Below are 20,294 nucleotides of genomic sequence, written 5' to 3'. Positions count from 1 at the left end.
TAGTTTTGGGTAAAAATCTTACTACTTATAATACAGTGGCTTTATAATAAATGCTCAATCCTTTTAAGTGTACCATCATTATTTTCTTCATTATTTTTTGACAATTCCCAGATTTTTAGTTCTCCACATGAATTTTGAAATCCTTTTACCCACTCAGAATCCATAAAAGCTATAGGGCTCTGTTTAAAAACATAATTTGTTTTAAATATCTATCTTTTTAGATTTGGCTTTATGTATCTCAGTTGTATTTTATAATTGACTTTATATACATCATACACAATTCCCTTAAAGTTGTATTAAGCAATTTCTAGCTTTTCCTCCAACACTGAATTATTTTTGCGATTAACATTCCTGGGTGCTTATTGGTTGTTTAGAAAAAAAAAATATTGATTTTTTTATGTATTTACTTTATATCTAGCCAAAATACTAATTTTTCATCAATTATAGGAATTTTATTAATTTTTAGTTTTTTTAAGTATAGATTCAGACCACTGCAACTGGTGATAGTTTGATCTCTTCTCATGTAGATGTTCTTCTCTAATTCCCTTAGCTAGGAGCAGCAAACAATATTGAGTTATGGAAGTGATAGCAAGTCATCCTGGATGCTCTGATCTTTAAAATTTAGTTAATGTTTCTTATTGACTTTTTGAATATGGTCTTTATAAATTTAATACATTTTTATTCATATTTCAATATTGTATTAAAGCTAATTGCTACATTATAACAAATGCCTTTTTAGTATCCCATGACATACATAATCAAGAAATACTGAAATCATAAATTTTGATGAACGATCTCTTGGTATTTAATCATCTTTGAGTTTACAGAATAAACTTTATTCTTATTATTTTTAAATTTACTGTCCTAGTTTTAAGTTCTAAATATTTCATATAGAACTTTTGCATCTGCATTGAGAATTGAAATCAGTCTTTTGTTTGGATTTAGGGAATTAGCCTTTTATGACCTTCATAGACTAAACTGAAAAATATTTTCATTTTTATATATGATCTGATCTAGATTAAATAAGAGGAATTATTTTCAATAGAAATAAGTATATATAGGGATTTATTGTGTGATACAGGTGACATGTCTTACTGGGGAAATAAATATTATTCAATAAATAATATTTGCAATAAGTGGATAGTCACCAGAGAAACAATTTCATTGTATATGTGTTTTTAGTGGATCAAAGATTTAAGTAGCCAATAAATAAAACCATAAACATACTAGAGGTAGGCATAGAAGAAAGATAACAATTTTTGTTATATCCTCTTTATCTGAAAGAAGGAAAAGTTTTTCAAAGTATTGTAACAAAAGAGAAACAAAAATCAAAATTGGCAAATATGATCCCATAAAAAGAAGAACTCCTTCATGGCAAAAATTGTCTTCATGAGAATTCCATCAGAAAACAGAATTCAACTCAGATGCATTTAGAAGTTTTTAATTAATGAGCCAACTATAAAGGAAAAGTAGTGTTGAGGGAAACAACAAAGAAGGGCTGAAGCAACTAGAGACTACCCATGATAGGAAAACATTTCACCCCTTGGTGTGAAGGGCAAGGAAAGAAAATAATGTTCCTGGAGACCAGTAAAAGTTAGAACCATTGGGAAGTCTGGGCAGCTCAGTGGTTTAAAGCCTCTGTCTTCTGCTCATGTCATGATCTCAGGGTCCTGAGACGGAGCCCTGCATCCTGGGCTCCCTGCTCAGCATGCTTCCCATGCACTCTCTCTCTGCCTGTCTCTCTGCGTACTTGTGATCTCTGTCTGTCAAATAAGGAAATAAAATCTTAAAAAGAAAATTTTTAAAAAGCTAGAACCATAAAGTAGTGACCAGTAGTTAGTAGAAATGCAACTAGTATAAGACTGTGTTTCAAAGCAGAGAAGGAATATAAAAAAATACGGCAACCCTTCTGTCTTCCTGACTCCTTGTGATAGGCAGACTTCTAAGAGAGCCTTCAATGAGCCACACAACCCCAATTTCATATCTTTGTGTAGTCATCTCCCTTTCATTGTGGATTAAACCCAATAACTTGCTTCTAATGAACTGAATACCATAAAAATGTCATAATTAAGTTTCAGAACATTTCAGCTTCTTTATTGCTAGTCAACTCTTCTATTGTATTTTCTCCTTGCATACCTTGATGAGGCAGGCTGCCATATTGGAAAGGCACATGTGGAAAGGAACTGAGGGGTGTTTACAGAGAACTGCCAGTAATAACTTGAAGCCCTCAGTCCAATAGCCCTCAAAGACCTGAATCATACCAATGACCACATGGGCTTAGAATTGAATGCTGCTCGGTAGAGCTATAGTCCCTTGGCCAATACTCTGATTCTAGTGTTGCTAGAGACAGTGAAACAGAGGACCCAGTTAAGTCACCATCTGGAATTTTGTCTATTTTTTAACTGCTAAATTCTGAGGCAAATGTTAAATGATTACAAATAATATTTGGTACCTGGAAATGGAGTGGTCCCATCAATACAAATACATAAAAATGTGGGTGTGGCTTAGGAATCCCTCAGTGGTAACGAATAGATAGATTTTGATGAACCTGATGGAGAAAGTGTAAATTGCATTGAACAAACTGTTAGAATAAACATGCCACCAGTGAGAGCTCAAAAGGAAGTAAAAAATAGGTATTGGAAATTGGAGGATGGACGACCTCAGTTACAAAGGGCAAAGGCCTTTCGAGCCTCTTTTTGACCCGTTTGTTAGCATTCCATTCGCCAAAGCAGATTCGTTGAGCGAAGAAATAAATTCTACTTATTACGGGAGAAAAGAAATACGTGGTCATTTTGTATTCAGTCGTGGTTGGCTCTCTAACTTGCAAAACATGTTCATCTCAATCCAAGATCCCCCATGTCTCATCCAGTATGGTACCAACTCGTAGTCAGGATCTTTTGGTCTGCATCACATCTACATACAGTTCTCTCAATGTGGCTCTTGATCCATAAACTTATGAAATAAAAAGGCAATCTGTCTCTCCCCTCACATTCAAAATGCAGATAGAAGCAGAACAACCACTATAGAGACTCCTTTCAAAATGAGAGGGTTGGGAGGTGTTAAGCAATCCCTGGACCATAACAATTCTGAAATCTACCTGGAAAAATATTGCAAGGTTCTCTTACTCTGGGGACACAGGATACACCTCATTTAAGGCCTTGTTCTGCTCCCTAGAAATACCTCTCTAATGTTTTGTTCTATTTGTGTCATAGTTTTGCCCCCTGTACTCTTAAAGTCAGCCTTCAGAGATGTCCTTCCTTCCTATTAAAAATTGCATAAGAATTAGTGCCTGTTTGTATATGAGAAGCTTTAAGTTTATTTTAGTCCAATTCGGTAACCTTAGTACTAGAATAATTTCCTAAAAAGTCTTTGTAAGCTTTCTATGTATTAGCTTATTTTTGGATTAAATTCCTCTCAATCAGACAAAAGCTGTACCCATAGTTCTTTTAAAGACAAGCTTTAAAGACATATCTTTAAAAGGTAGATTTTAAATTATCTTTTGACGTAGTAAAATAATTGATTTAATCAGATTTTATCTTGAGCTTATTATTTTTTTTAAACCAGCTCTGTGGAAGTATAATCTTCATACAATCAAATACATTTCCTACTTGCCCTGTTAATGGACAGAACATACTCTGCAGCTGGAGGAAGCCCTTAGGCAGAGATAAGAAACTTGTATCTATGAGAAAAGGAAAGCATTTTTCCTAGTGACTTCTCCTTTGCCACTGACCCCTGAGCTGAAGCCAGGTATGAGAAAAACTAAGTCCCACACTTGCCTTCCCATTCAGATCTGGCAGCATCATATGAAATAATAGACTAAGACAGTTCCTTAGCTGGTTTCGATAGTTCTTTAGAGAGTGGTGAAGATGGAGATCACTGGCTATGGCATAGGCTTGCTCCTCTCTGCTCCAGTCTGCCAAATACAGCTAAAGCTGAAAATTATACAAGAACCAACTAACAGAGAACTCTGAAAGATGTGAAGAGAAAGGCAAACTAGCTAGGGCCCCTAGGCTTGTGGAATAACACAGCAGCAGGACATCATATTTGACCCCCTGCCCAACAGAAGAAGACTACTCAGTTCTAGCATTTGTGACTCTCAATCTTACAACAGAATGTAGCCCAGAGAAGCTGATTCCTCCCCTAAATCAAACCAACACCAACACCAGACCAACTCAACAGCACTGACAAGAGTGATAGATACAGAGCCCTACTGATGATAGCAGACAGGGGAAGTATGGTTGTTCTCTTGGGATTTCTACCCCCACTAAGAGATACCATGTGACCGTTTAGCACTAGAAAGGGGTATCCTGCCCCAACAGGCACTTGGCCTGGTAGTGCTCTCTATCTCTCATCTCTCTCAGGAAGGCCAGTCCCATCACAGCAAATGTCAGGTCCAGGAAGGGCTCTCCTACCTTACTGGGCTAAGAATCCTCTCACCATCTGGGGCAGTGGGGCAGTGGGATAGAGTGGGGGAAGATAGAGAGGAATTTCTCTACAGAAAGCACCCAACCCAGGAAGTGAACCCAGCTTGGAAGGCATCAACCAGCCTAGTCTGTGAAAACTCCTTCCATTTCCTCAGCACCAACAGAAACCAGTAGCACCTCTGCACTACCAGATAAATCAAACACACCAAAATAGCACCACAAAGGCTCTGAAATTAAACTTTTTGGACCACAGCCCAAGAAATTAGTACAGGACATGCAAGCTAAATGTAAACAGGGTGGCTATGTGCCATTATACCAAAAACCAAAAAAATCACAACTTGAAGGAAAAAAATACAAGAAACTAATGCCAATGCTCAGATGAATGAGAGGTTGGGATTATCTGAGAAGGATTTTAGAGTGGCCATCATGAAAAAGCTTCCATAAGCAATTACAAATTATCTTGACACAAATAAAATAATGGGAAACTTCAACAAAGAAATGGGAATTATCTTAAATGTGAAAATGACAGGATAGAATCAGTGAACTTGAAGGTAGATCACTAGAATTTGTGAACAGAGAGAAAATCAACAGAATGTGAAGAACAATAACAAAAGATACAGCATTTACATCCTTGCAATTCCAGAAAGGAGAAGAAGGTGCATGAAGATAAAAGAAGATTTACAAAGCACAAATGGCTGAAAACTTCCCAAATTGGCCAATGGACCTGTATATTCAAAAAACTGAGTAAAACCAAATAAGAAAACCAAAAGAAATCCACATGAAGACACCACATAATTAAACTCTGAATCAGAGAAAAAATATTGCAAGTATGCGGATCAAATTCACACATTAACTACAGAGCACCCACTGGAATCCAGAGAAAGGATTTCTCATCTGAAACTGTGAAGCCCAGAAGATAGGAACCTAACTGTTAACTGCGAATTCCATATGCAGCCAAATGACCCTTCAGGAGAAGGGAAAATAAAGACATTCTCAGATAAAGACTAAAGAATTTGTTGCAAGCAGACCTATCCTTAAAGAATAGCAAAAGGAAAATCTTTGAAAAGAAATGAAATGATAAAAGAAGGAATCTTGGAGCAACAGGAAGAACACAAAGAGGAAAGAACAATAGAAAAAGCAGAAATATAGGCACGGATTATCCTCCTCATGAGTTTTATAAATCATATCTGATGGCCGAAACAAAGATTACAGTAGCTGATAGTCAATATAATGACATTTAAAAGTGGAGAAGGTACAAACTGTTGGTTGCCCGATGGGAAAAAGAGAGAGGTGATAGCATGGGCAGCATGGGTGAAGGATAGTGGGAGGTATAGGCTTCCAGTGATGGAATGAATAAATTACAGAGAAAAAACGTACGGCACAGGAAATACAGTCAATGACATTGTAATAGTGTTTTATGGTGACAGATGGTGGCTAAATTTGTTGTGATGGGACTTGCCTTCCTGAGAGAGATGAGAGATAGAGCAAGCATAAGGAATAGAGTTGTCAAATTACTGTGTTGTACACCTGAAACTAACATAACATTGTATGCCAACCGAACTTCAATAAAAAAGAAAGTAAATTAATAGTAAAAGTGAGGAAGGTAAAGGGACCCAAATGGAATTAAGGTTTCCTTGCTTCACTCAAAGTGGTGGTAAGGTGGTGTGATGATGATAAGGAGGCAGTAAGTGGTGATTAAAAAGGCAAAAGGAAGGATCCTTGTGGTGTTGTTGCTGTTTTGTACTTGTTTGTGATGGTGGATACACAAACCTACACATGTGATAAAACTGCACACACAGACAAAGAAGTGCAAGTAAAATGCAGATATCTGAATAAGATTTGTGAATTGCATCAATGTCACTACACTGGTTATGATTTGATACTATAATTTTGCAAGAGGTCACCATTGAGGTAAAGGATACATGGGCTCTTTGTATTGTTTCTTACCAGTATGTGTTAATCTATAATTATCTCAAAATAAAAAGTTAAATTTAAAAACATTACCCCACCATGGCCCTAAAAATTTTATAAATACCCTTCCATAGTTTCCTCTTTTTTAGACAGCACTAAAACTGTCAAGACAGTGTTCTTGCTGCATTAAGTTTAATAAGCTCAGTTTTGGTTAATTAAAAAGAAAAGCAGGAGTCACTGATGTGTACACATTTCCAAGTTTCCAGAATTGCTCAGATTTTTATTAAATTAGTTCATATTTCTACTAGTCATCAGATACAGAAAGACTTTACACGTTCAACTAGGTGAACATTGTTCTGGAATAGTTGTGTCACAACCATCTTGGATCCTTAGCTGAGTCTTGGGCGTTTTAAGCAAATCAGTTTTAACTGCTCTTCTTAAAAGTGGGAAATTTCTCGGTCATCAAAACAATGCTTCTTCAACCTCCTTACATAATAAAGTATTTGGCTCTGCATTTACACATATCATCACAAGAACCACTCCTAATAATGCAAAGGATATGGTAGGTAATCAAAAAATATATAGCTTTCAGAGTTAGGTGAACAGATAGTTCAGAATATGACAAAATACTCTTTTATTCAGTTTGCTTTATTTTCCAAATCAAATGCAATCTATGAGGTGGGAAAAGGATGCAGAAGACATGAAATTTCTTTTTATCTTTCCAACTTTTGGTCCAGTTTCTTAATATGTGAAGGTTCTTCAGTGTGGGTTTTGGGTACCAAGAGGCCACCTCTGTCATTAGAGTCACTGGAGAGAGTCACTGGAACCCTATTCCCTTTTCATCCTGTGGTCTCAATATTCCTTTACCACCTTTGTTCCTCTGTATTTGGAAACCAAACTTTTTATAGCAAGCCATCTTGAGGGAGGTTTTGACTTCTATGAGTAATGTATCTATTACACAGATATTTTGTAATGTGAAGGGGAGCTCTTCCTTGTCTGTCTCTTTTTATTTCGTGCTGAATACATCTAACTCCTTATTTGCCTTCACAAAGATAAGATGTTACCATTGTCTTGGGATGTGCTTTCCTTAAGAAACACAAAAGTGTCATTCTCTAATTACACTTACTGATTTATCCTTTAAATAGACATTTGTCTGAAGAATGTTTCTTGATCAAATAAAACTTCAGTTATGACTCATCCTCTTAACAAGAAATTTAAATGATCACGACTATGACTTTTTAAGCAAATGCATAAAATGTGGGTTTTACAACAACAAAAAGAAAATAATTAAGCAATGATGAATTTACAAGGCTATTTATAACCTTGAGTTTTGGCACCAAATATAAATATAGCTCCATGAACTTCATGTTACAAATGTAGTAGAAAAGAGGCAAGATGGAATATGTTCTTATTGATTTTACATACTTAGCAATTTATATAAATCAAGTTAAGAGTTAAATGTTGCAAATCTGCAAGAACTAGAATTGAGTATTGCTCCAATATGAGATGTCAAATTAATTAAATAAGGAGACTTTAGGTTGAAGTAGCTTCAGTGCCTTAGTCACCTACACAAGTGAGCCAAAACCTGAGATTCTAATGCATCAAGGTCAAGAAATCAAAACCTAAGGACAACCCATCACAAACAGCAAATAGGTTTTCCCAAATAAAATGAACACTTAGCTGTACCCAAATGATTTCCTTGCTTTACTTCTACATCTTCTGTAAAACTTTTCCCTCTAGCTCCTCTCAGTGGAGTGCTCCTAAACACTTCTGGTTTGGAATCTGATTCTAAAAGATTTTTGCAAAACAAGCTCTTAAAATTTTTCTATGTTTATCTTTAAACAGAATTGTTTGTAATTCTTAAAGTCCTATAGAAGTGTGGCTATAGGCTTTTTAATGACAGCAGTGGTAACTGTGACACAGTAAATAGTAAAATAAAATAATAAAGATAGAATGAACTCCAATTATACTAAAAAAAAAAAGTCAAAGCAAGTTTTGTTCAACAGAAGGCAAGGAAAGGACTCAGTCTGAGAGTTAGGCAGTACTGAATTTGGATCTAGTTTGGCCAAAGCTTCCAAGACCTTTGCCAAATTATGTAACTTCTCAAAACTCCAGTTTCCTAATCTATATAATGTGGTGATTATAGTATCCCTCTTGTATGGTTGTGATTAGTAAGCTATTTAATACATACAGTGCACTGAAGACATTCCTAGCAGATGATATTTCATAGGTGTTAGCTAATATTTTGTTAGAATTCTTATTTCTAGAATTCTTTATTCCTCCTCCTGTTTCTCCCCTTCCCTTCTAATAGAGTTACGAACACTTTATGTATGGCTCCTCTCTTTACTATTGTCTTAAACCCCGGTGTTCTACCCCGTGAGGTAGCTGGAGGCTGTCCTCCCCAAATAGGTCTACCACTCACCAGCCCAGTGTTTACACAGCTGGCAAACCTCATTCTGCAGCCAATCTGCATCACTCAGAGGTCTCCCTTTCTTAATATGGGGCAGATACGGTTCATGGCATTTTCTCTTTAAGATCTTACTCCATTCTCCCACGCTGAACTTCATGCCAACCGCCTGCCTATACTCTGCTGGATTGAATTCCTTGCTGGAAGGAACATTTTTCACTCCGTGCTCAATGTTTAGTCTCTAATCATTTTTTTTTAACAGTTTGTGTAATAATAAGAGATTCTTGGTGTGTTTGATTTTTCTCCTGAAACCTGTATTAGATTGGTATTGCTACTATAACAAATTTTCACAAACTTAGGAGTTTAAAATGACATAAATTTATATGCTTACAGTTCTGGAAATCATAAGTCTGAAATTAATTTCATTGGTCAAGGTGCTGGCAGCACTGGTTCTTTTAGGAAACTCTGAGGGAAGATTCAATCTCCTTGCCTCTTTAGCTTCTAGTAACTGCCTGTGTTGTCTGGTGGTCTCTTCCTCCATCTTCAAAGTGCATTTCTCTGTTTCCATCATCACACTGTCTTCTCCTCTAGCTCAAACTACTGCATGCCTCTTATATGGACCATTATAATCACAATGGGCTTAACTGGATAACCCAGGATTATTTCTGCATTTCAAGAATCTTAATTCGGGGCACCTGGGTTGCTCAGTCATTAAGCGGCTGCCTTTGACTGAGGTCATGATCCCAGCGTCCTGGGATCGAGTTCCGCATCGGGCTCCTTGCTCAGCAGGGAGCCTGCTTCTCCCTCTGCCTCTGCCTGCCACTCTGTCTGCCTGTGCTCTCTCTCTCTCCCTCACTCTCTCTGACAAATAAATAAAATCTTTTTTAAAAAATCTTAATTCAGTCACCTCTGTCATGTCCCTTTTGCCATAAAAGGTAATACTAATGGGTTCCAGGGATTATGAAATGGATATATTTAGGTGGTTATTATTCAACCTACCATAAAAGTGCTACACCTAAGAGAATAAAAGGAAAAAGAAAAAAATAGAAGGAAGGAAGTAAAAAGGAAAGGAGGAGGAGAGGGAAATAGAGAAAAAGAAGGAGAAAAAGGGAACAATAGGGGGATTTTGCATCGAAGAATAAAATCAAGTCAAACACCGATCTTCTTTGATGAAACATAGAAAGAAGCAACCCATCATTATAACCAGATGTATTTCATGTTTCAAAAAAGAGATGTGATTTGCAGATACACTGTTGGGACTTCATCAAAATAAAAGGTTCCTGCACAATGAAGGAAACCATCAACAAAACTAAAAAGCAACCTACAGAATGGGGGAAAGATATTTGCAAATGACCTATCTGGTAAAGGGTTTGTATGCAAAATATGTAAAGAAGTTCTAAAACTCAAAGCCCCAAAAAACAAATAATCCAATTAAAAAAAAAAAAGGCAGGAGACATGAACAGATATTTCTCCAAAGAAGACATACAGATAGCCAACAAACACATGAAGAGATGTTCATCATCACTTAACCATCAGGGAAATGCAAAACCATACTCCAGCAAGATATCACCCTCACACCTGTCAGAATGGCTAAAATCAACAACACAAGAAACAGCAGATGGATGTGGGTGAGGATGTGGAGAAAAAGGAACACTCTTGCTTTATCTCTCTATGGGAGAGCAGATTGGTGCAGCCACTCTGGAAAACAGTATGGAGGTTCAAAAAGTTAAAAATAGAGGGGCGCCTGAGTGGCTCAGTCAGTTAACTGTCCGACTCTTGATTGCAACTCAGGTCGTGATCTCGGGGTTGTGGGATGGAGTCTCGTATGAGGCTTCATTCTGGGCATGGAGTCTGCTTAAGATCCTCTCTCTCCCCCTCTCCCTCGGCCCCTACCCACCCTTTTCTCTCCCTCTCTTAAAAAAACAAAAACAGGGGCGCCTGGGTGGCTCAGTGGGTTAAAGCCTCTGCCTTCCGCTCAGGTCATGATCTCAGGGTCCTGGGATAGAGCCCCCATCGGGCTCTCTGCTCAGTGGGGAGGCTGCTTCCCCCCCCCCCCTGCCTGCCTCTCTGCCTACTTGTGATCTGCCAACTAAATAAATAAAATCTTTAAAAACAAACAAAAAATAAATAAAAAGAAATAAAACTACCTTATGATCCAGCAACTGTACAACCAGGTATTTATCCAAAGAATACAAAACACTAATTCAAAGGGATACACGTACCCCTATGTTTATAGCTACACTATCTACAATAGCAGGATACGGATGCAGCCCAAGTATCCATCAATTGACATGGATAAAGATGTGAGATTATATATGTAATGGAATATTATTCAGCCCTAAAAAATGAAATCTTACCATTTACAATGACATGGATGTGGCTGGAGAGTATAATGCTCAATGATATAGGTCAGAGAAAGACAAATAAGGGTTTTGTTTATATGCGTAATTTAAGAACGAAAACAAATGACCAGAGGGGGAAAAAGAGAATGAGAGAGAGAGAAAGAGAGAGAGAGACAAATCAAGACAACTCTCAGTTGTAGAGAACAAAGTAATGGTTACCAGAGGGGAGGTGTGGGCGGGGAGTTAAACTGGTGATGAGAACTAAGGAGTGCACTTGTGATGAGCACTGGGTGATGTATGGAAGTGTTGAATCACTATATTGTACACCTGAAACTAATATTACACTGTATGTTAACTAACTAGAATTAAAATAAAAACATAAAAATCCAAAAAAAAAAAAAAAGAGAGAGAGAGAAAGAGAGAGACATGTGGTTTGCTGACATAAAAAAAGAAAAGGGAGAATAGAAACACAGGTAGCACAAAGCCTGTCCAATTTAAGAACCACAATCAAGGAGAGAGTGAATTACTTAGAAAAGAATTTAACAATGACCTCACTTCAGAATGAAGGGGGAAATAACAAGTCCATTTTATTATAACTGAAATGAAAACCTGAATAGTAACAGCCCATCGTGTAATCCTTTTCCTGTGTGTTCCTATGGCTCACAAACAGCCTTCTGGAATAAACCTGATTGATCAGACTGAGAGAGTTTAGTGGAGGAGAGTGCCACCCTCTGCTTGGTTTCTGCAATAACAAATCCAACCGGATGCTATGGGGAAGGATTGTTACATTGTATTCCAGCTATGTCAACACTTGGTTGTTTGGTAACAGCCAATTTTAAGAGATACAAAGGGGTATAAAAGCAGTGGGGGAAATTCACATCCTGGGTAGAATTTTCTTATAAAAGATTCATTCCTTTTTACATGGTCAGGCAGAGAAAAACTTCAAGTTCAACAAAAGTAATTATAGCATATTAATTTACTTACTGTAAATCCTGGCTAGAAATTATTTTTGTTAAACTTGTATTTTTAATAGAGTAGCAGTGTTAATTATTCATAATACACAGGTATCTGATTTGGGCTATCCTGTCATGTCATTAAATTAATCATGAATATGTATTTGTGAAACATTTTCATCATATCTCATGATTTACAGATGCTTCTGCAAACGCCTATAATGCAGCCTTTCATTAACATTGCCGAGCTAAACGCATTTTCAAGAAAGAAGTCTTAAAAATAACGTAGGATGTAAGCAAAATAACTAAACCAAATTTTTGCATGGAAATTTGTTTAATAAGGATAGTGAGAAAAATATTCATGAAGCACAAAATGAGAAGACTATTATTCAAATAAAACAGAGCTTCTATTTTTATATACAGACAAATGCTATGAAAAGAAAGATCAAACATTTGATAGGGAAATAAAACAGCTTCAGGCTTTCTCTCTTAATATAGGCAATATAGTACAACTTCTAGAAATTTAGGAGAGTTATTACTATTTAATGCAAGTGATAGTCACATTTATTAATAGAATGAAAGTAGGAATTGGGTAGTTAGAATTCACACACAGTATTATAAATTTCAGTTAACTTAATTCTATTTGAAAAATGGACAGAATGAATAATTAGAATGTACTAAACTAACTCACTCTAATTTAAAACATTTGGTTTAGATAGCATGTCATTCACATAAATCAGTTTATTTCCAGGAACCAAAAATAAAGGAGGGGACAAAGGAGAGACATTTTTCAAAGTATCTTACTAACAAAACCCCCAAAATCTGTGAGATCTACACCTTTATTTTCTTCATTCCTCAGCTGGGTATTTATTGAGAACCCATTCTGTGAATACTAGATGAGGTATCTTGTTAGGTCCAGCTCAGCGCCGTCATAGTACACCATGAGAAAACCATTTCCTCTTGATTACCTTTAGACAAAACTATAAAATATATTGAACTGAAATGTTACAAGTACTATCTCTTACTACCCAGAGACCCAAATCCTGAGATCTCTTCATCCCTTCCCCCAAGCAGGTCAGGACACCTGCTCGAAAAGTTTCCTAAAGGCCCTTTCCAGATCCAACATTTGTAAATTTGTCCCCCTTTTTCAGGGTCTTCCTATGTCACTGACTAGTTAACTGGGAACATTAATTCCAGCTGTGAGGTGGTAGAGACAGATACTACTATGCTTGTTAAATTGCAGTCTGGACTGGGAGGGCAGCCAAAACCACAGGACAAATACGGAGTATTAGCATTGATTTTAAGTGCTCTCCAAATATTTCCATATACATAGTCTTGATTTTTGCCCTAGAAAAATCTTGTTAAAGGTTATGATTTATCTTTTTGAAAACCTGAGTTCAAATTGTATTACCTTAAATATAAAGCCCTGATACTTGTCTTTGTATTCCAAGCTGAGAACCAAAATTATTTCAAGAAATTGTGGGATTATTATTTAGTGTAATATTCTATTATTTAAAAAAAATAAGAGGTTATATAATGGTGGTACCTATGAATTATGTGAAAAAAGTTTTGCTCCAAGAATATCAGGAATGCTTGCTGGATTGTATCCTGAATTAACTTCTCAGTTGAGAGGTTAATCAAAATCCCAGTCAGAAGAAAGAAAAATACTAAAAAATAATGTTCAATGAAGGTTAATAAATAAAGTAGAATAATTTCTATTTCATAAATATATTTGACAGAATTGTTGTGCTCCAAAAGTACAAATACTTTAAAGTTTTGTAGGAAAATATAGACAACAAACTTTTCGTCACATTCCAATGAGTTAGACCTAAGATCCAAATTTGGACAGTTTGGGGCTCTCTTAATGGTCCATTCAATCACGGCATGGTTCACTAAGTAGATTATGCCTTGTTAAGATGGACTTAGAAGCTAAATCAATTGAAAAGCAGCCGATTTGTTGGTATGGACAGGCACTTACAAAGTGTAGTAATTTCCCCAGATTTTTATAGGATTATTCACTTAATAGAATTTCGATAGTCCAAATGCATGAAAGTTTTACTAAACCTCAGATTATGCATTATTTATGAGTAAAGGACAGGCTAAGCAAATTCACAGGTGAAAAAGATCCTAGGAATGGTTAATCTACTATTTTCAAATACTGTAGTACTTACCATTTTTACTAAAGCAATTAATGTGTTCATTACAGATAGTTGTGCCTTACTCTATTCCTTAGAGTCAGCAAGGCTTCTGTTTTACAGGGCTTTTCACTTAGTTTGAAGAACTGAATGTTCTTGGAAATAAGATTGCATTTTTTTTTTAACAAACAAGAAAAACTCCAATTTCATATTGCTGATTACTCCCCAGATTTAGGTATTTCACTCTTCACATTCGCCCTGTGAAACATAACAGCTGCCCAGCATAAAGCCCTTTTGCAATATAATTTATAAAACAGGTATAGCTCCTATGTTTTGCATCCTTCGGTCTCACTGTTAAAAAAGAGGATTGGGGCTCCTGCATGGCTCAGTGGGTTAAGCCTCTGCCTTTGACTCAGGTCATGATCCCAGGATCCTGGGATCGAGTCCCACATCAAGCTCTCTACTTGGCGGGGAGCCTGCTTACCCTCTTTCTTTACCTGCCTCTCTGCCTACTTGTGATCTCTCTGTCAAATAAATAAATAAAAATCTTAAAAAAAAAAAAGAGGATCAATCATGATCTGTAATTCAGATATTCTGCCAATTCCCTAAATGGTTAAACTTTACCAAGCTTTACTAGATGAGGGGAAAATTGGTCTATGGAATATTTTGAAGTGATAAATTACTGATTTTTAATGTTAAACACACCCCCAACACAGCATAGAAGAAAGAAGAATCCAGGAGAGACAGCTTTTGTTTTGTTGGTTTTTTAAAAAGATTGTATTTATTTATTTATTTGACAGAGAGAAAGAGTGTGTAGAAGCAGGGGGAGCAGCAGAAGAGGGAGAGGCAGGTCCCACTGAGCAGGGAGCCTGATGTGGTGCTAGATCCCAGGACCCTGGGACCAATACGTGAACCAAAGGCAGATGCTTAACCACCTAAGCCACCCAGGCATCCCAGTTTTTATTTTTTTTTTTACTACTGCCTGTCATTTCTCTGTTTACTGTTTTTGGCAGTCTATATGGTTTTCTTCCAGTGTAGGACCCTTAATTCTAAAATTCATGTTTGCTATGCCAACTCTGTAGGACCCAGGTACCTGGTAGTAATGGATTTAGATGCGCAACTAGCATTACTGTGATAGTGGTAAAACTTTGCAGTATTTTCCCTCTGCTGTAACAGTTCTCTACTTCACGCCTATTCTTTTTTATATTTACCCAGACTTATTAAAGGTAATGAAAGAAAACATAGAATGAACTCATGGCAGCCAAGAGGAAAGGATGTAAAGGAGTGGGGGTAGAAGGAGAAAAAAGGAGGTGAGAGGAAGGGAGGGAAAAAAGAGAGAGAGAAAATAGAATTTAATATTGTTGGTCTTGTAATGGACTCTTGAGAGGCACCAGCAGATAATCTAAATGTGAAAACCTGTATTAGATTGGGGGAGGGTGGGATTCATGACTGGGGAGGGACTCAAAAGGGCTTCTGGGGTACTGGTAATATACAATTTCTTGATCTGCTTACTGGTTACATAGGTTCAATTTGTAATAATTCATCAAACTGCACACATATGTGAGCTTTGGAGCATGGCTATTGTATTTCACTAAAATATATTTTTCATATTTCATTAAAATATTTTAAAATAAAACATGTGCTACAGAGAAACATGTATTATTTTTCATCTGTTTTAAGTTTACCTGGATGAAGTGATCTCAAAAGTGACTTAATGCCATCTATCAACTTCACAGTTAAATGTGATCTTTTCTTATCAAAGATAACATTGAACTCCTAAACTTCACTTACGCTTAGGGCTACAGCTCTTTAATCACTTAGTGGTCATAGACAAGTAGTCTTACAGCTCTCAAGTCTCAGTTTTCTATTTGGAAAATGTTGTAGGACCACTTAATGAGATACTAATTCCAATCTTGTTTTTCCTGAGCCAGTCTGCTGTTTTCTGAGCTTCCTTACTTCAGAGTAACACCTTCTTTGGGTTTCGAGACCCATCTTTGAGAAAATCTCCAACCAGTCTTTGTTTGCAAGAACCAAACTAGTATTTGTTGGAAAGGAGTTGGGAATAGCAAGGGAAGCTAGTGAATTTTGAGGAAGAAGAAGGGGATAGTTGGGGCCCTATCTGAAGCAGGTGGAGGCTTAGCAGATGCTGGGGTCAGTTGAGTTCTGGTCACACTTTTTAGTTCTCAGCAAACAGGCATTCCTATGAGTCTGTCTATAGTATTAGTGGTTCCTGGGCACAGTTTCTCAACTTTGGCCCTATTGATATATGGGGTACCATAATTCTTTGTTGTCAGGAGCTGTCCTATGCACTATAATATGGTTGGCAGCATTCCTGGTTTCTACCCACTAGATGCCATTTGTACCTCCACTCCAAATTGTGACAACCCAAAATCTCTCTCATCATTGCCAAATGTCTCCTAGAAAGCCACATTCCCCTCACCCCCACCGAAAACTACTGGCTTACCGTAGAGTGCTAGATACTGATTTGGTATGGAAAGAATGGAGGGAATAAATACCAAGAGCTTCAAAGCCACTGCCTTTTTTTTTTTTTTTTTCAATTTGTTAGTTACCATATAGTGCAATATTGGTTTCAGGAGTAAAATCCAGTGATTTATCACTTACATATAACACTCAGTGACCATCACAATTGCCCTCTTCAATACCCATCGCCCATCTAATTCATCCCTCACCCATGTCCCTCCATCAATCCTCAGTTTGTTCTGTACCATTAAAAGTTAAGGAGGGCACGTGCCATGGTGAGCACTGGGTGTTACACATAACTAATGAATTGTTGAACACACCAGAAACTGATGATGTACTATATGCTGGCTAGTTGAACATGATAATAATTAAAAAAGAGTCACTTATAGCTCGTGTACTTCTTTCTTTTCCCTTTCCCATATGTTCATCTGTTTTCTTTCTTAAATTCAACATATGAATGAGATCATATGTTATTTGTTTTTCTCTGATTTAATTCATTTAGCATAGTACACTGTAGCTCCATCTATGTCAATTAAAATGGCAAGATTTCATGTTTTGATGGCTGAATAATATTCCATTATATACACACACATGCACAAACACACACACACCCCTTCTTTATCCATTGTTGATGGACATTCGGGTTCTCTCCACGTTGGACTATTGTTGATAATGCTGCTATAAACATTAGGGTGCATATACCTTTTTGAATCTGCATTTTTGTATCCAGGTAAATACCTAGTAGTGCAATTACTGGGTCATAAGATAGGTCTATTTTTAACTTTTGAGGAACCTCCAAACTGTTTTCCTGAGTGGCTGCACCAGTCTGCATTTCCACCAACAGTACAAGAGGGTTCCCCTTTGTCTGCATCCTTGCCAACACGTGTTGTTTCCTGTGTTATTAATTTTAGCCATTCTGACTGGTGTAAGGTATCTCATTGTGGTTTTGATTTGTATTTCCCAGATGATGAGTGATGTTGAGCATCTTTTCATTTGTCTGTTAGCCATCTGGGTGGATGAAAGACCTCCATGTGAGACAAGAAACCACCAAAATCCTAGAGGAGAATGCTACCTCCCTTAAAATGGGCCTCTAAAATTGAATAATAAGCACATAAAATAATGCACATATAGAATAAATTATGTCCAACTTCTCTGGGTTGTGTAAACCTAAAATTCATATCAATCCCATGATTAGGGTGTGGAGGACTATTCAGAATTTTTTTTTCATAAACCCTGGTAAGTGGGAATTAAGCTAGATTTGATTTGATTTAAAAGATTAAAAAATGTAGCGATTATTTTATGTAAGTTTCACCATGCCATTTTTTTGTGTGTTTAAAAAAATTTAGCAATGTTTGTAGCATACAGCAAACAGCCACTGAAATTAAGTATATCATCACTCCTACTTTATAGATGATGAAAATGAGTCACAAGAAGGTAAACCACCTTCTGAAGAGCCAGAGCTAAGTAATAAACAGAACAGATGTTAAAGTACTCCTCGTGCCCTTACTCTTGTAACACTGTTGTCAATAGTAATGGTTAATTGTGTCCAAGTACCTAGAAAGAACCACTTCAGCTCCTTTCAGTTTAAGTTAGAAAATACAGGAATCCATTGTGTTCCCGACACCAATATTAGTCATTTCAGGATACAAAAAAATTCTATAACCCAATTTAATTTTCTTTTTCTTTTTTTTCTTTTTTCTTTTTTTTTGGGGAGGGGGGAAGCCGAGACTCCTGAAACAGCGTAATATGAACCTGCCAGAATGAAGGTGCTTAAGTATCAAAATGATGGAAAAGAAAATTCAAAATGGATTGAAGTAGATGAGGAAGGCATCATGGGATCTGGACTAGAAATTTGAGAGTGATTAGAAAAAGTAGAAAATGTTGGGAAAAGCTTCAATATCAGGAAAATAACATAGGCCTTTACACTGCAGGAAGGCCCCACAGTCTGGCACCAATTTTTGATCTCTAGCTTCTGTTCTCTTTACAGCCCCTAAGGCCTTTTCGTCTTCATAGAAGCCTAAACCTTCAATCGTACAATTCTTCAAATATGTCAGACCCTCTCAGGACTCACATCCTCCATACAGGCTGGCCCCTGCCCTGCAATCACTTTGCTCACTCTGGCCCACTTCACTTAAAATTCTTATTTTCCCTTCAAATGCAGAACTCAAATTTACTTCCTCATATTTCCTAAGGGAAAACCAGAAAACTTCCTATTTTCTATTCCCAATACTATTATAACACTTACTACATTATTTGGTGATTCGTTCTTATAGGTGCCCTCTACCATATGTCAAGTGCAAATCTCTGGTAAGTATGCTGGTATTAATTCAGCATGGTATGAAAGTTTGTTCTACTCTTTAATTGAGCACCATCAGAATCCACTTATGCAAATATTCACCAGATCCTTTGATTTCAATTTTAGTGACACAACTAATGCATAATTCCAATTTCTGTTTACATTTTCAAAAAAAAATTTAGACTTCAATTTAAAATTCCTGTGACCTTTATCCTCAATTCCAGTGTGCTCTCCCATTTCCCTGAAGTAATCAATACTATGTCTTTGGTAAACTTTTCCAATTTGTTTTTTACCTGTAGTTGGCATATATGAGAGGGTTTCCAGTTGTTTAGTGTATTTGTTTTTATTTGGGTTGTATCATATTCCATGTATTGTATAGAATGTAACTCTTAGAGTAACTCTGTGTTGATAACCGGTGGATTGTGTATTTCAATTCCTAGATAGTACTCAATAAAATATGTGTTTCATATGTGATTTAAACTTCCTAGCAAACTGTCTTAGCAAAGACGTTAAGTTTGTTTGCAGTCGATAATTCAAATAATGCTGAGGTGAACATTCTTTTGCCCTCAGGCACAGGTATGTAGAAATAGAATTGCAAGGTCACAGGCTCAGAAAATTTAGCTTTAATTGTACTTTCAAATTTCTGCCTAAGTGAGTAAATCAATGTATTAATACCCTAAAAATAGCTTTGGTAAGGAGCTGTTTTCCACATTTTTACCAACACTTTATTATAAGACTTGTTTTTTAAATTTTGCATAAAATAATCTCATTTTTGTTTTTATATAGATTTTTCTAATTGGACTAATGAGGGGCTAATATTTTCCTAATATTGAATATTACCATTTATGTACATAGCATAGTTCTGTTAATTTAGATCTATTTATATCATTGAATAAAGTTTTATTATTTTCTCTATATACATCTTGCACTTTTTAGTTCTTTTAAAACAAAGTATTTTATGTTTTTGATATGTTATAGACAATTCATTATTCTCTAATTTATTTTTAATTCTTATGAAAAATAGGAAAAGCTGATTTTTGCATAAGGAATTTTATACAACCAACTTGCTAAGTTCTTTTATTAGTTCTGCTGTTTTTTTAGTTGATTCTCTTAAGTGTTCTAGGAAGACCACCTTCTTTCCAATCATTGAACCATCTTTTTTCTTTTACTATTCTTAACTTGAGTCTCTAGCATAATTATCAATAATAGTAATGATAATATTCTGTTCTTATTTCTGACATTACTGAGTATGTTTCTAATATTTCCCTATTAAATATGTTTCCATAGGTTTTTATCAGGTAGCTCCTAATGAATTAAGAAAGTATCTTTCTACTTCTCATTTTTG

This window comes from Mustela erminea, chromosome 13 (assembly GCF_009829155.1).
Source record: "Mustela erminea isolate mMusErm1 chromosome 13, mMusErm1.Pri, whole genome shotgun sequence".
Lineage (NCBI taxonomy): Eukaryota > Metazoa > Chordata > Mammalia > Carnivora > Mustelidae > Mustela > Mustela erminea.
The sequence above is the reverse complement of the archived record's forward strand: the minus strand, read 5'-3'. Positions refer to the sequence as shown.